General features: G+C 41.8%; 1 long non-coding RNA gene across 1 annotated transcript; it reads right to left on the bottom strand.

Annotated features, from left to right (window-relative positions):
- Positions 1–623: 623 nt before the first annotated feature.
- LOC115365792 (uncharacterized) lies at positions 624–8,151 on the bottom strand. The gene is made up of 4 exons (XR_003928789.1): positions 8,006–8,151; positions 2,458–2,596; positions 2,116–2,169; positions 624–1,058 (listed from the first exon to the last, which is right to left on the bottom strand). It is a non-coding gene; the product is annotated as an uncharacterized LOC115365792 (long non-coding RNA).
- Between the last annotated feature and the right edge of the window lie 7,143 nt (positions 8,152–15,294).

The raw sequence follows: 15,294 nt of genomic DNA, 5'->3' as shown, positions 1-15,294 counted from the left end.
CTTCCCCTCTCCGATGCGGTCCAGCCGTTTGTTCCCGTTAGTGTGTGTCCACTGCTCGGTGCCCTCGCCGTCTCCCTTGTCTCGGCGTTTCCCCGTCTCCCCACACCTGTCTGTGATCCCCAATTAACCTGTTTGCACTGTCGCGTGCGCCAATCGCATGTTCAGGGGTGTGTCTCTTAATCAGTCAGCTGTTTTCACTTCACTTTTCACTTGATCCTCCATACAAATCAAAACCAGTAAAACCAATAGAAAATAACCCATGCAAAACATGCAATAATAAAATCAAGATAAAATCTAAGAATAACTATAAAATGATAAAACCACACAAACTGTAAAAAACACACATCAGGATCAAATGATAAAAAAACTACTGATAAGAGTCTGTGACATGACTATATAAAAGAAGAATTAAAGAAGAACCAACCTTGAAACCCATATCTGTGTGTAGTCTGGCCTTTAAGGCACCTTTGGAAATTTCACTGTACTCAGCAATGGGACAGTGGCATTGGAGAGCATTGTCCTTCACCCAGTTGAAGAAAAAGAACAAAATGTTTTATTGATTATACACTGAAGATTGTTTCACCAGTGAAAACAGTATAATGTTTGTTAGGGGGGGGGGGGTCAATCACTTTTGTCCAATCACTTGAGGAGGGTCAAGGAAAAATATATTTTGGTCAGCGGGAGGGTCAGAGATTTTTGTTTCAGAAATCCTGCAGTGAGCCCTCATTCTACATAACGTACAGTTCCTAAAGGTGAAAGATGTGGCTGGTGCCTGCTCTGTGGTGGCAGGTGATGTCAGCCCCTGCAGAGCACAGCAGCTCTGTGCTGGCACATGACCAACCTTCACAGCAGGTTTTGTGCTAATCCATCCAGTTCTTTTTGACTTATCCTGCTGACAGACAGGGGGTTTAACCTCGCTGTCAGGAGGTAAACATAGGCTCACTACTGCTGAGGGCCTTGAGCATCCTCAAGGACACAATGCACCCAGCCCATCCTCTGTTGTCACTCCTCCCATGTGGAGAATAGCAGAACTCAGGCCTCCTTTCTTGAAACAGTTCCTATCCAAAAGTGATTAGAATAATGAATAGAATGAATGTACACAAGACTTTTTGAATGTATATAACAATCAACCTGAAGTTAATATGAATAAAAACACAAAACGCCTCATATATATACATGAACATGGCAGTCATGACGATGGAGGGTTAGCAGGCTGACTAAACATATACCTCAGAGCTATAGCTAAGTGTTGATACTTAAATGGAGTGTGTAAAGTAAACACTTTGGTTCAGTGAGTAGGAAGAGTGATAGCTAGCTCCAGCATGAGCCAGGGGGTTTTGGCTCTGCCCGCTGAGGTTTACTTCAGCTAATGAGATTATTTCTACCCCCAGAAACGTTTGTATGACTCCATTATACTACAAGAAGCCCAGACCAGCATATTGAGTCTTCTAATAAATCACATAATGCAAAAAAACAAAACAGGTGAACACTTATGGCTACTGTCTCCATGAACATTACAGTGTAAATGAAAAGGCCTGCTGGTCTCAGAACAGGCCTCAGAGGTCAGACGTAACCTTTGTCCAAGTATGCAACTCCTGATCATTCTCCTCATCATTTTCTCTGAAAATATGAAAATCCATGAGTTGTTTTTTAAATAGTCCTTCCTTTCACCAGTCCTGTTTGGGTTATAAAAAATGTGAGAAATGTTCTTTTTTCATATACAAACAAACATCCAAATTACATAAATTATCTGAAGGAATTGGGAAAACCCCATTCACTTCTCACACAGTCAATCAATTTTTCTTTGGATCCAGAAGCTTTAAAAATGCTAACAACTCCAAGACAAATGATAAGACTGTTGAGTGCTATGCTCTGATTGGTCACAGCACGCAAAGTTAATGAGGAGCCCCACAGCCCTCCTGCCTTCTTTTTCCTGGATCTTCATCCCCCAAAGACAGAAATACTGGCATGCAGTTGATGTCATGAGGAAGGATAAGCTCTCACTTCCAGAAGCTTCACCCCATCCAACCACTAAAAGCTGAGTAATTAATGGTGTTTGCATTACAAAGTAACAACAAGGATCAGCTGTTGACAAAGAATTAGTTGTTCTCTTACCGCACCCAGACTCTCAACCACTCTGGTGATTCATGTCGGCAACAAGTCAGCCCGCTACAGGGTTAGCACAGGGTAGAACAGAAATAAGCAGCAAACACTGCATTTATTATCTGATCACCACATGGAGAGAAATTAAGCAGAACTAAGAGTACAGGGAAGGAACAACTTGAAGTCAAAGGCCTGCCATGCAACCACTGATATGACAAGCAATAATGAAACAATAAACTCTGTATGCCTATAGCAGAATTTACAATGTGCGTTATAGCAAGGCAACAATAATTAAGTAGATGACATTCAAAGGAGGCTACAAGAAAAAAGTAGAAAACATTAGAAACAACAAACCAATCCCATTGGTGGATTCATCAATACAAATCCAGCCTTCAATTCTCTCAAGCCCAAAGTGATGACTTGAGAAAGATGGAGAAGAACGTTGGTTCATGTGAATCACAGCTGCAGGCCCTGTCCTCTCAGTGTGTGAACTCTGAAAGCAAAGACATGACATCACTTCCAAAACTGCCTATTCCATCTAGCAAACACAGTCCCCTTCAGTTTACGAATCCTCCAATGAATGATCATTTTCACTTCTGTCCAGTCACTGAAGATGAGGTTCAGGAGATCTTAATCAACCTAAAAGATTCTTCTCCAGGGCATGATAATACTGACAGTGAACTGCTGCTATCCATTCATCAGTACACTGTGAAACTAATAACTCACATTTTCAATTTCTCGTTGGAAAAAGGAACTGTTTTTCTTGAAAATAAAATAGCTAATATTATTCCTACTTGTTAAGGTGCTGACCCAGCTGTCTTCAACCTTTATAGAGCTCTCTTCATTCTGCCGACTAAAACAAAAGTACTTGAAAAGCTGGTAACACTTTACAATAAGAGTACAAAAATTAACATTGGTTAACGTTAGTTAATGCCGTAATGGTTAATTAACTGTTGGTTAATGATTATTATGGCATTAACTAATGTTAATAATATCTACAATAACCCTTAAATAACATATAAATTAATACCTTAGCATGAGCAGCATTAGTACATGATTCTTAGACACATTAGTTAATGGTTAGTTAACTGTTACTTAAGGTTTATTACGGCATTAACTAACATTAATTGTTGTACTCTTATTGTAAAATGTTACCGAAAAGCTTGTCTATCAAAGATTAACCCAACATTTTAATAAGTGGGATATTACATATGCACATCAGTATGGGTTTAGACAGAAACATTCAACATATATGGCACTTACATCAAATTAATAAAAAATACAAACTTTGTCCCATTCTCTGTGGTGTACCACAAAGCTCGATCCTCTGAATATTGTCATTTTTGATATCAATGACCTCCACAATGCCTCAGACAAGCTGTCTAAAGTTTTATTTGCTGATGACATGTGTCTTCTCTTTTCAGATAAAGATCCTGGCACCATCGTAAAGATGTTAAATAAAGAACTTCAGTTACCTGTCTACTTGGTTTAAGACAAATAAACTAAATATTAAAAAACAAGCTTCATATTTTTTGGTCTTAAGTCAGGGATTTTTAACTCCTCATCTAAAATTGTAATAGATCCCGTAACTAATGTGTATTCTACATGGTTCCTTGGTGTTCTGCTTGATGAATCCTTGTCCTTGAAACCTCATATCAGGGCTATAACCGTTAAAATGGTCAAAAATATTGGCATAGGTAAAACCCATCAACGAATCCACACTGAGGTAGCTGAGATGTTATATCAGTCTATTGTTTATCTGTATATTAATTACTGTAATATAGCTTGGGCTAGTACTCATCAGGCTAAACTTGAGCCCATATACTGTCTTCAGAAACAAGCCCTACAAATAGTATGCTGTGTACATCAGAGGCATCCTGCCAAACTGGCAGCACAATGTAAACCCTAACACAGGAAGTCACAGTTAGCCAGAGAGCAGCCACTGGCCTCAAGGTGTAATGTTAGCAGTTAAAGTGGTTAGTGTAGCATCAGTCCTAGCTTCAAACGTGTGAAAATGAAATGCCATCAGTTGCTCACTGAAATGCATTTGAGACAGTGTGCTTTGTAAGATAGTTGGCTTGTATCAGCAGCTAAAGATAGCCTCAGTGTCACCAGCATGGCATCACTTGTAGTAACTTTTGTGTCTTCATTTAGGTGTCCACAGAGTTTGTCAAGTCAGCCATCTCCAGATTGGTTTGTTTGTTCATAACTCCTTAAAAATAACCCTTCCCCTGATTTTTCAGGACATATTTGCATTTAATTATCAGTTTCAGAATTGTTCCACATGAGGCTCTGGTCTCCTCAGCCCCCCCACATTCTCATACCTCCCAATCTCAGTTTAGTGTATCTTACTGAGGATCCAAAATCTGGAGTTCTCTGCCTTTACACATCTTGAGTTTGTCTCCACAGCAGTGTAAAAGAGCCCTGACATCACTTCTCCTAGCCAATCTATATTTTCTATGGACTGCCTATTTAAGCTGGGTCACACCAATATTTTCCAGTCCAAGGCCTTTCATGAATACTACCTCTTTTTTCCATTTGTCTTTTTCTCAGGTTGTGGTTACTTTCTGTGATATTTCTTGTCTGATAGATCTGTAAGCCATATCACATGAGTGTATGTTGTTAGTCTGTTAATGTTAAGTTAATGCTAGTGAGTGTCTGATGACCATGGCTTAATTCATTACAGTTGTGTAACAGACAGGTATTTATGGGATGTATTGTTGTTTATGTTGTATCTTTTATAAAGTTTCTTATACAAATATATAGATAGATAGATAGATAGATAGATAGATAGATAGATAGATAGGTATACTTTATTGATCCCAGACTGGGAAATTCACACGTTACAGCAGCATCATCAATAAAAACAAAAAATTAAAAAATTAAAATTAAAAGTATATACAATAGAGACTAAATATGTGAAATATATACACTAAAGGCAATAAGGGCTAAGTATATACAATAAAGTAGCCTGAGAATTTGAGATGTTTAAGTGTTGAAATGTAAGAAATGTAGGATATACTGATGAAAATAATAAATATGAAATATAAACAAACCAAACCAAACTTTAGGGGACACTTAAAAGAAAATCACTGTTCAAAGTGGGTACATTTTAACCCTTAGAACTCTTTACTTTTGCTAATCTTCTATTTTGTTTTAGGTTTTGTATTTTTTTGTAACTTTCTTTTTTGTCTCTTTCTTTCACTTTCTGTCTTTCTGTCTTTATTTATTTATTGAACACATTTCCAGTAACTGTGTGAATTTCATGGTAATTTTCTTGCATGTCTGGATGGTGAATTCAAGTGAATTTGTTCAGGTTTCAGGTTTATTACAAATGAGCAATGAGGAAGTCAGGCTAAATGTGTTATGAGCAGTCTAGGCCCTCATGTTTAGAATCAACCACATGAGTAAGCTGCTTCATTTCTCAGGAAGCTTCAGCACATCCATGAGATAATCAATGTCAGCTCGAAGGAAAGCAGTGTGGGTGTGTGTGTTTCTGTTTATAGTGGTTTAATTCTCAGTGGAGACTAAAGTGGAGATGACTGGCAGCCTGTAGCTCTTTCCACACTACATTTAGGCCTGGGCTTAGAGCTCTGTTAGCTGCGGGCTAACAGTGTTACTTTTTCACACTAAACAACTTAGAATGTGGGCTATCCCCAGTCTGATCCCAAGGCTAAACTAGCCCTGATTTTTTGGCTTCAGCTTGAGCTTCCCAGTATGTTTGCATTGTCCTGTGACTGATTCTTGGCAATTTGGATAAAACAGGTTTTAATTTTGAAAAAAAAAAAAAATGCGTTAAATTACAAAATCTGAAGGTATATCATTATAGGCCAAGGTCTTGGCTGTTCAGCAATGTACCGGTGGAACCTCCTCATTTTGCATTTTTTTCATAAAATAGGTTTTTCCAGTTATTAGGCTACTTTGTTTTTGTCAACACCGTCACCGTAATGTTTTTTTTAAATTTGAAAAACATATTTTTGTATTAAAGAGACTAATACTTTAATAACTCAACAGCACCAAAGAAACATATTGTAAGCATATTCATTTAAAACCAATATAACTGCCTCTGATGGTGGTGACACTAATCTGACGGTGGTGACAGTGGCCTCATTACAACATACAATTCCAAAATTTATACCACTCAAGTCAATGGCTTCTTGCTTAACAACTTTATTTAACTATTTGGTACAAAAAATAACAATCCTGAGCACTGTTATAAGCATTTTTCAGACTTCAGTCATCACTGTCAGACAGAAAACCTGACGGTGGTGACGTCTGACGGTGGTGACAAAAACCTGCTCTTTCACATGATCAGCATGAGTTGTTCACATTAGCCAGCTTGTTTTCGCCCTGTTGCTACCTGCATCAGACCTCTTCTTAAAAAGTATACATTTATTCCATAATCTAATTTAATATATTTTATACAGAAGTGACGGTGTTGACATGTTATGGTTGTGACAGTAGCAGTGTCCAAAAATATGAAGAGATTTAAGAGAAAATAGAAAACTTCCAGGAGCCTGAGTGGTCTTGAAGCATGCAGTAGAGCTGAAGGTTTGAAAAGGGCTCCTCAGGAATGTAAATGACCTTGTAGTTTTTTTATTATTATTTTTTAAATAAATATCTGACGGTGGTGACGAATATCTGGGACACATTTTGAGCAACCACAAAATAATAGTAAATATTGTTCAAAACCCATCGTTTGTAGTTTTTAATACATATTATGATGTACTCTTTCATGTGGTAAAGATATTATTCAATGAAATTATTACTTTTTGTTGTTTTAATCAAGTTGAAATGATTATCTCCTATCCGAGGACAACTGGTTTTATAGGCCATGGGCCAACATATAATCATTAAATTAATACAAATTAAAAATAAACCTATAAAAGAACCTTACAAATGTGCAAAGGACCCCCTGATTATGCCCTTGATTCTTTTTATTCATTAAAATGTTGTAAATTTCCAGCAGAAATAGCATTTTTCTTAGTGGGACATGATTTATCCAAATTCTCAAGAATCAGTGCTGTGTTTCCTGTGCTCCCCCGTTTGTCTCTCTGGTGTTGAGTCTGTGTGTCGTGGCCATGGCTCTCAGTCAACTTTTGCTGATCAGCCACCACACCTGCAGTCCATCAGCTCATCTGGCCAGCAGTATATCAGTCCCAGTTGTTCAGCCGCTCCTCACCAGACTGTTACCTCAGCCACTGTGGTAGTTTACGTTTGGCCACTTAGAATTGTTCCGAGTCAAATTCATATTTACTTTGATTTTTTTTTTTTCATACTCTTGTTTCCTTGTGTCCAGGATCATATGCCTGCTTGCCTGTTACCCTAGTAGGCAGTATGTTTAGTTAATTTAGTTGCTGTTAAGTTACTTGTATTTATTGGACAGTGTGTACACAATGACCATTCTTATGTTTAATATTCTTTTAATGTGGTTAAATTAACTAACAAACTAATTTAGGCTTCTGATAACACAAGTTTATGTTTTTCTGACACTGTACATCTGTAGCAAGATGATAATGCCTCGGTGCTCCACTAGGGGGAAACATGCTCCCACCAAGAGAGAAACCTAGCCCTTCATTCAATATCCATGACTTACAGTTTTTTTTTTTTTTTTGACTGCTTACACACTAAGAACATCTGCTTAAACCAACGTAACAGAACTTGAACTCATTGGAGCTAAACCTTCAACACAGCGTGGCCACACCTTAGACACATGTGCTGCTCTGAACTGTGTTTGCTATTCTGCAACACACCTCCTCCTGAACACCACACACTATTTCATACAGAAGACACCTTGCTCAAAAATTAAATCATGTGGTAACATTGGGAAAACACTTATGTTCAAAATATAAAACACATCAGGTAATTTGAAAACCTGAGACACACACATGAAAGCACTTACTTAGAAAACTGAACACCAGTCAGTCAGGGCCTAAGCTCTACAAACAGACCCCAGGTCAGCCATGTTGAGTACTTTGCAACATGAAGGCGGTGAGAGAAAGAGGCACAGGAAGACATCGTATGCGATGTGGATGAGATTTTGTGGCCTTACTTTTTCCTGTGTGTATTGCAGTCATTTTTTTTTTTTTTTTGACAATTTACATCGTTACATTTTGTAAAGCAAGTAGCAAAAGCCAATATTTCCCTCAAACAACTCAACTTCTGCCCCTTTTTTTGTAGGTGCATCCTGATTGATTGGTGAATGGTGATTGGTGGAAAGGGCAGTGATGCAGGTGCACTAGTGGTTTCACAGTGATGCAGCTCATTTCTATCAGCTGTGAGCAGATGTTTTGCTTTTGACTATAGTGAAGTCAATGGAGTCAGGGCCGTAGAAATGACACGTGAGAAGTGAAAAATGTGTGAATCCAATGAAAAGGTATTGTTCTGTGCCAAGCAGGGGCACATTGAGTGTTTGTGTGGTTTTCCTCTCCCTGCTTTTCTTTCCCTCTTGCTTTTCTCTCTCTCTCTCCCTCCCCCTGTTCTCGTTCTCCAGGTGTCAACGATAAGATTGGTTTCTACCTGTGATGCCCCGTCCTTGTGGCCCATTGGGTATCTTGACTTTGCTGTGGCCAATCCTACTCCAGAGCTCTCTATAAAAGGAGCCTCCCCGCAAGAGTTGCTCATTTTTCTTTTGTTGTGCTGTCAGCCTGTGTGTTTTTGGTTGACTAGTTTTGTAAAGGTATGTGGTGGGAGTTTGGTAACTTTAGTTAAGTTGGGGGTGCCCTATACATTTTTATCCATGTAGAGCAAAAATGTCTAAATACACCAGGAGTAGTGGTTTCTGTTTTGGAGATGTCCATGTTTATTAGATAAGTTAGTCAGGCCTTTTTCTTATGATTTTCATGACTTAGTCCAGTCAGGCCTGGTTTTGTTATAATAACTTCATTTATTTGGCACAACCAGTCAGTTCCATCCTCCCCCACTTAGAGAAACTTGTATGTGTGTGTGTGTGTATAGAAACTAAACTTACTGTAAATAAATAACTCCCTTTACTCCTGCTCTGACTCGTACCATTGTTGGTTGTTGTGTTGCCTCCTCAAAAAGGGGGATGTAGAACTAAATGAAAAGCAGTAAAAAATGCAGTGTTTTGTGTTGAGTATGTTATTGTGTTGCTGCTGATGTGAAAGTGTATTCATATGATGGAAATGTGTATCCTTTTGTCATCAGAGTTACATTTTGATAAAGGATTTTGAAGTTTTGATGACAGTGTTTCAGTTTGCCATAAATGTGAACGGTTCATTTCCAGGTGTTGTGTCTTATTTGCTTGTGTTTAGAGTTTTGGCACAGTGAGCAAAGCATTTGCAAAATGAGTTCAAGCAATTGAAAAAAACTGTAATGTTATTGTTAATGGTCCAGTGTTGGAGGCTGTGGCTGCAGAGTGTAAACTCCAGGGGAGCCTCTGCTGTGACGTCATAATGCTGAGCAGCAACGTTCCAGTGAGGCTTTGTGACGTCAGCAGAACTCAGAGCACAAACAGGCGAGCAGAGGAGCTTCCTGTCAGTTCACCTGAAACACTCAGGAGGAGCAGTGCCAAGAGACACACACACACACACACACACACACACACACACACACACACACGAGTGAAAACAGCTGGACCTCACCTGTGCTGAAGGTAAGTGTTTGCTCAGATGGGCTCACTGACCTCAATCTGACCTGATGTGACAGTCGTGTGATGGAACGAGCCGCTTTTCTCTCTCATCACAGAGTTGATTGGAAAGACACCAGTGGGAGTGGAGGCATTACAGCTTTTTTTGTTTGCTTGAACTCATTTTGCAAATGCTTTGCTCACTGTGCCAAAACTCTAAACACAAGCAAATAAGACACAACACCTGGAAATGAACCGTTCACATTCATGGCAAACTGAAACACTGTCATCAAAACTTCAAAATCCTTTGTCAAAATGTAACTCTGATGACAAAAGGATACACATTTCCATCATATGAACACACTTTCACATCAGCAGCAACACAACAACATACTCAACACAAAACACTGCATTTTTTTACTGCTTTTAGTTTTTACTGCTTATTTAGTTCTTCTAAAAGAATTCTGCAAAGCTCAAAATAGAAATTAAGCATCTTTTTCACAGCAACAACTGTTTCCAAAATAACCAAAAATTAAAACTAAATAAGAAAGGTGTTAACTCCAAACTGTATACAGTATACAGTATACTGTACTTTACAGTACAGTACAGTTTTTTCAATCACTTTTTCCAGTAAAATGGAACTGGGATCCACTTTGTCATCATCTTCACCCTATAAATTATATTCTGTATTTTTTTTTTTTTTAACTCCTTTGAGTTTTTCTGTGTAATACTGTATGTGAATTACAGTATTTCAGTTTTAGCCATCAATACAGTTAAATTTCACTTCAGAGTCTTTCTGAGTTTGGATGCATTTCTTTCCTGTAAGTTGACATTTGAATGTGTAGCTCACAGGAGAACCTTGTTCAAACTGATAGCTGTATTTTGTATTGTGCTGTCAGCTGTGTTACAGTACAGTAGAGCTGACTGAAGGAATCTACTCATTTGGGCAGAAGTTGAGTTGTTTGAGGGAAATCTTGGCTTTTGCTACTTGTCTTCTGTATGAAATAGTGTGTGGTGTTGAGGAGGAAGTGTGTTGCAGAATAGCAAACACAGTTCAGAGCAGCACATGTGTCTAAGGTGTGGCCACGCTGTGTTGAAGGTTTAGCTCCAATGAGTTCAAGTTTGGTCACGTTGGTTTAAGCAGATGTTCTTAGTGTGTAAGCAGTCCAAAAAAAACTGTAATGGAATATTAATATTAATTAACTGGTAGTTTAATATTAACACTACACACTGACAGTAGAAATGAAACACGTGTGTGTGTTCTGCTCTCTCTCTCTGCAGGACACACACACACACCCGGCCGGCCGGCCAGCTGCTCGAAGGCTGAGCAGGCAGCACTCACAGCGGACTGGCAGCTCACTGACCTCTGACCTCTGGGACCACAGCAGCACCTCCACGCCTGGTACGCACACACACACACACACACACACACACACACACAGGTATCCACATGTGTACAGTATGGATGTGTATTCAGAACATAACACATGATCAAATAAGGGAAAAGGGAAAACTGTCATTTCAGTCCACATGTGTTCTTGTGGCCTGTTGGAAAATGGTGTGTTTGTGCAGACTGGGGCCTAAACAGTCTCTCAAATTATTCCTACGGAGAGACAGTGAGTGTGTGTGTGTGTGTGTGTGTGTGTGTGCGCGCTCAGGTCAGTAATGGTAAGTGTCATGGATGTGTGACACTTTGTAGCCAATAAATAAAGCCTAAATAAAGTGATATAAGTTTGTTATTTCATTATCAGCTTCAGTTATTACATTATTTAAGTTTTTTTTTTTTTTTTTTTTTTTTTTTTTTGAGCCCAGCTGATAATGTTATAAGCAGCCAATAATGTGATACCTGTGATGAAGGTGTACTGGCTGTGTATTGACTGTGGTTTGATTGGCAGATACTCTGGAGAAAATGTATGTCTACCTGCCCGTCTGCATGCCGGTGGCCCCTCCCTCTTTGGTGACCCCTCCTCCTGTGGTGGCCCCTCCCCCTGTGGCAGCCCCTCCCCCTGTGGCAGCCCCGCCCACCTGTGGCAGCGCCCCCAGCCAACAGAGCTGCCTCTGCGAAAAGCCAAGCCAGCAGACTCGGAGTCTCCTGGAGGCTCACGAGAAGCTGGGCAGGCTGGCAGAGAGAGACAGGGTGAGGGAGCAGAGGATGTCCCTGCTGTCCCAAAAGATGAAGCTCCAAGAAGAGCACAGTGCCAAGAAGATCGCTGAGCTCCACCATGTCATCCAGGAGCACAAGGCCACCATCAAAAGGCACAAGAAAACCATCAAGGAGCAAAGCAAAATGATGGAGGCCCAGAGTGTGAGCGTCCAGCGAGAGAGGCAGCACTACTGGACGCTCCTGAAGAAGAGGGACAACACCATCAGAGAGCAGGACGAACTCATCCACAAGCTCCATCGCACCATCGACAACGTGCAGAAACACCTGAGGGCCGTGGAGGAGTTCAACAGCAGACACAAGGAGGACAGGAAGGAGCTGAGGCTGCAGAAACAAGGGAAGGAGGAGGGAGAGAGAGAGAGGGAGGAAAGAGAGGAGAGACAGGCGGAGGAGGGAGAGAGAGAGAGGGAGGAAAGAGAGGAGAGACAGGCGGAGGAGGGAGAGAGAGAGAGGGAGGAAAGACATGTCAGGAGAGCCATGCTGCAGAATAACAGAAAAGAGGAAGAAAGAGAAGAGCAACCAGTGAAGGAGAGAAAGAGAGAGAAGGATGCAAGACATTGCAGGAAAGAAATGTTGGAGAAAAAGAGGAAAGAGGAAAGAGAAAAGCAGCAGACAGAGGAAAGAGAAAGAGAGGACAGACGAGAGATGAAGGAGGAAGAAAGTGAAGAAGAAAATAAAGAGGAAGAAAGAGAGGAGGAAAATAAAGAGGAAGAAAGAGAAAAGCAACAGCCAGAGGAGAGAAAGAGAGAGAAGGATGCAAGACATATCAAGAAGAAGTTGCTCAAGAAAACCAGAAAGGAAGAAGAAAGAGAGGAGCAACCAGTGAAGGAGAGAAAGAGAGAGAAGGATGCAAAACATCGCAGGAGAGAAATGCTGGAGAGAGAGAGAAACGAAGAAAGAGAAAAGCAGCAGACAGAGGAAAGAGAAAGAGAGGACAGACGAGAGATGAAGGAGGAAGAAAGTGAGGAAGAAAATAAAGAGGAAGAAAGAGAGGAAGAAAATAAAGAGGAAGAAAGTGAGGAGAAAAATAAAGAGGAAGAAAGTCAGGAGGAGGAAAATAAAGAGGATGAAAGTGAGGAAGAAAATAAAGAGGAAGAAAGTGAGGAGGAAAATAAAGAGGAAGAAAGTGAGGAAGAAAATAAAGAGGAAGAACGTGAGGAGGAAAAAAGTGCAGAAAAAGAGAGTGAGGAGGAAGAAAGTGTTGAGGAGGAAAATAAAGAGGAAGAAAGTGAGGAGGAAAATAAAGAGGAAGAAAGTGAGGAAGAAAATAAAGAGGAAGAAAGTGAGGAGGAAATAAGTGCAGAAAAGAGAGTGAGGAGGAAGAAAGTCAAGAAGATGAAAGTGAAGAGAAAGAAAATGTGGAGGAAGAAATGAAAGAGAACAAGAGTGAAGACAAAGAAGAAGAGGAGAGAGAAGTGGAAGACAAAGAAGAAGAGGGGAGAGAAGTGGCAGAAAAAGAGAGAGAGAGAAGATAGAGCAGGAAGAGGAGGGAGGAGGAGAGGAGAAAATGGCTGAGGAAAAGAGAGAGAAAAAGAGGAGCAGGAGGAGGTGAAGAAGGCAGCAGGGGGCGCTCAAACATGGAGCAGCAAAGCTGCTGCCAACCTGCAGAGCGGCGACACCGAGCTCCCACAGCAGAAAACAGGCCAAGAAGAAAAGACAGGAGCAGAGCCGGGAGGAAGGAGGGAGACGCTCCAATGGCCTCCTCTCTCTCCAAAAGAGCTGCAGGAGCCACTCAGCAGACACCAACTAAGGGAGGAGATCGCCAGAGAGAGACAGAGAGAGGAAGAGAGAGAACGGAGGAGAGCCCAAGAGCACAGGAAGAGGATGGAGGCGGAAAAGAGGTACAAGAAGAAGAAAGAGCTGGAGAACATGGAGAGAGAAGAGGAGCGCAGGAGGAAGGAGCTGCAAGAGAGGAGAGAGAGAATCCAGAGAGCGCTGCAGGAGATCGCACAGGAAGACAGGGACAGGCTCCAACAACAGACGGGAGCAGAGGAGGAGAGGAAGAGGATGGAGGGACAGATGAAGCTGGAGAGCATGGAGAGTGAAGAGGAGGAGTGGAGGGAGGAGCTGGAGGAGAAAGAGAAGAGCCAAGGAGCCCAGGGCAAGAACGACAAGAAAGAAGCCCAGGACTTCTGGGACACGCTCATCCAAGGGATCGGAGGGGAGGATGAGGAGACGGGAGAGGAGGAGGAGGAAGAGGAGGAGGAGGAAGAGGAGGAGGAAGAGGAAGAGCAGGAGGACGAGGAGGAGGAGCCCAAAATGAAGCTGGGCGTCCTGGACAAGCTGAAGAAATGGAAGTTGGACAGAGAGAAGGAGCAGATCCTGAAGAGGATTGAAAAGTCTCACATGAAGGAGGAGAAGTTCTGCTCGCTCTGTAAGGTCAGTGGGTCTGTTTCCATGGCAACAGAGTGCACTTTGCTCCAGCTTCACTCTGCAGGCCACACTAACCTCTCACCTGCTTCCTGCAGAAAACTGCTGTCAGCACGTCAAGGACATCGAGACGCACAGGAGGAAGAAGCTGAGGCCGTCAGGACGAGGACAGACAGAGGGAGGAGCTGCGCTGGAGGGACAAGTGATGGAGGAAGGCGCAGAAAAAAGAGGAGAAGAAGAAGAAAAGGGAGGGCGGGCGGAAGAAGTCCTACTTCGAAAAGTTCCTCCGTCTCCTCTGAAATTGGAATTTTTTTATTTTATTTCACATCATCTTGAAAAAATAGGCTGCGATCTTCCAGAGACACCACACACACACACACACACACACACACACCACACACACACACACACAAAACTAGCCCCCCATCCCTCTCATTTCCAACAAGCCCTGTTTCCCTTTAACCCTTACACAGTGGACACACCCACACACACACACACACACACACACACACAAAACCACCACCCACCTGCCCCTTTCAATTCCAACAAGCCCTGCTTCCTTTAGCCCTTACACACACACACACACACACACACACACACACACACACACACACACAAAACCACCCCCCACCCCTCTCATTTCCAACAAGCCCTGTTTCCCTTTAACCCTTACACAGTGCACACACACACACACACACACACACACACACACACACACACACACACACACAGCCCTAAGATGGTCTCATCCTGATGGATTTTTTTTCAAGATGAGGTCACGCTCTTAAAAAGGATGTCATTTCCAACAGACGGCGAGACGCCGCCACATCCTTTTTCAGAGTGTGAGGCGGGCGGCACGGTGGCCCAGTGGAAACACTGCGGCCCTCACAGCAGGAAGGGCGGGGCTTCAGCCTCCGGCCCCGCCCCCTCTGTGGGAGTGGGCGTGGTCTCCCCGTGTCTGCGTGGGTTTTCTCCGGGCGCTCCGGTTTCCTCCCACACTCAAAACCCGCGGGTGGCGACGCGGCTGCCGCTTCAATAAAGCTGTCGCTGCTTGATGCTTTGTTCTGTGGAG

Source organism: Myripristis murdjan, chromosome 9 (assembly GCF_902150065.1).
Source record: "Myripristis murdjan chromosome 9, fMyrMur1.1, whole genome shotgun sequence".
NCBI classification, from domain to species: Eukaryota; Metazoa; Chordata; class Actinopteri; order Holocentriformes; family Holocentridae; genus Myripristis; species Myripristis murdjan.
Note: the sequence above shows the minus strand (reverse complement) of the source record. Positions and strands in the feature narration are given on the sequence as shown.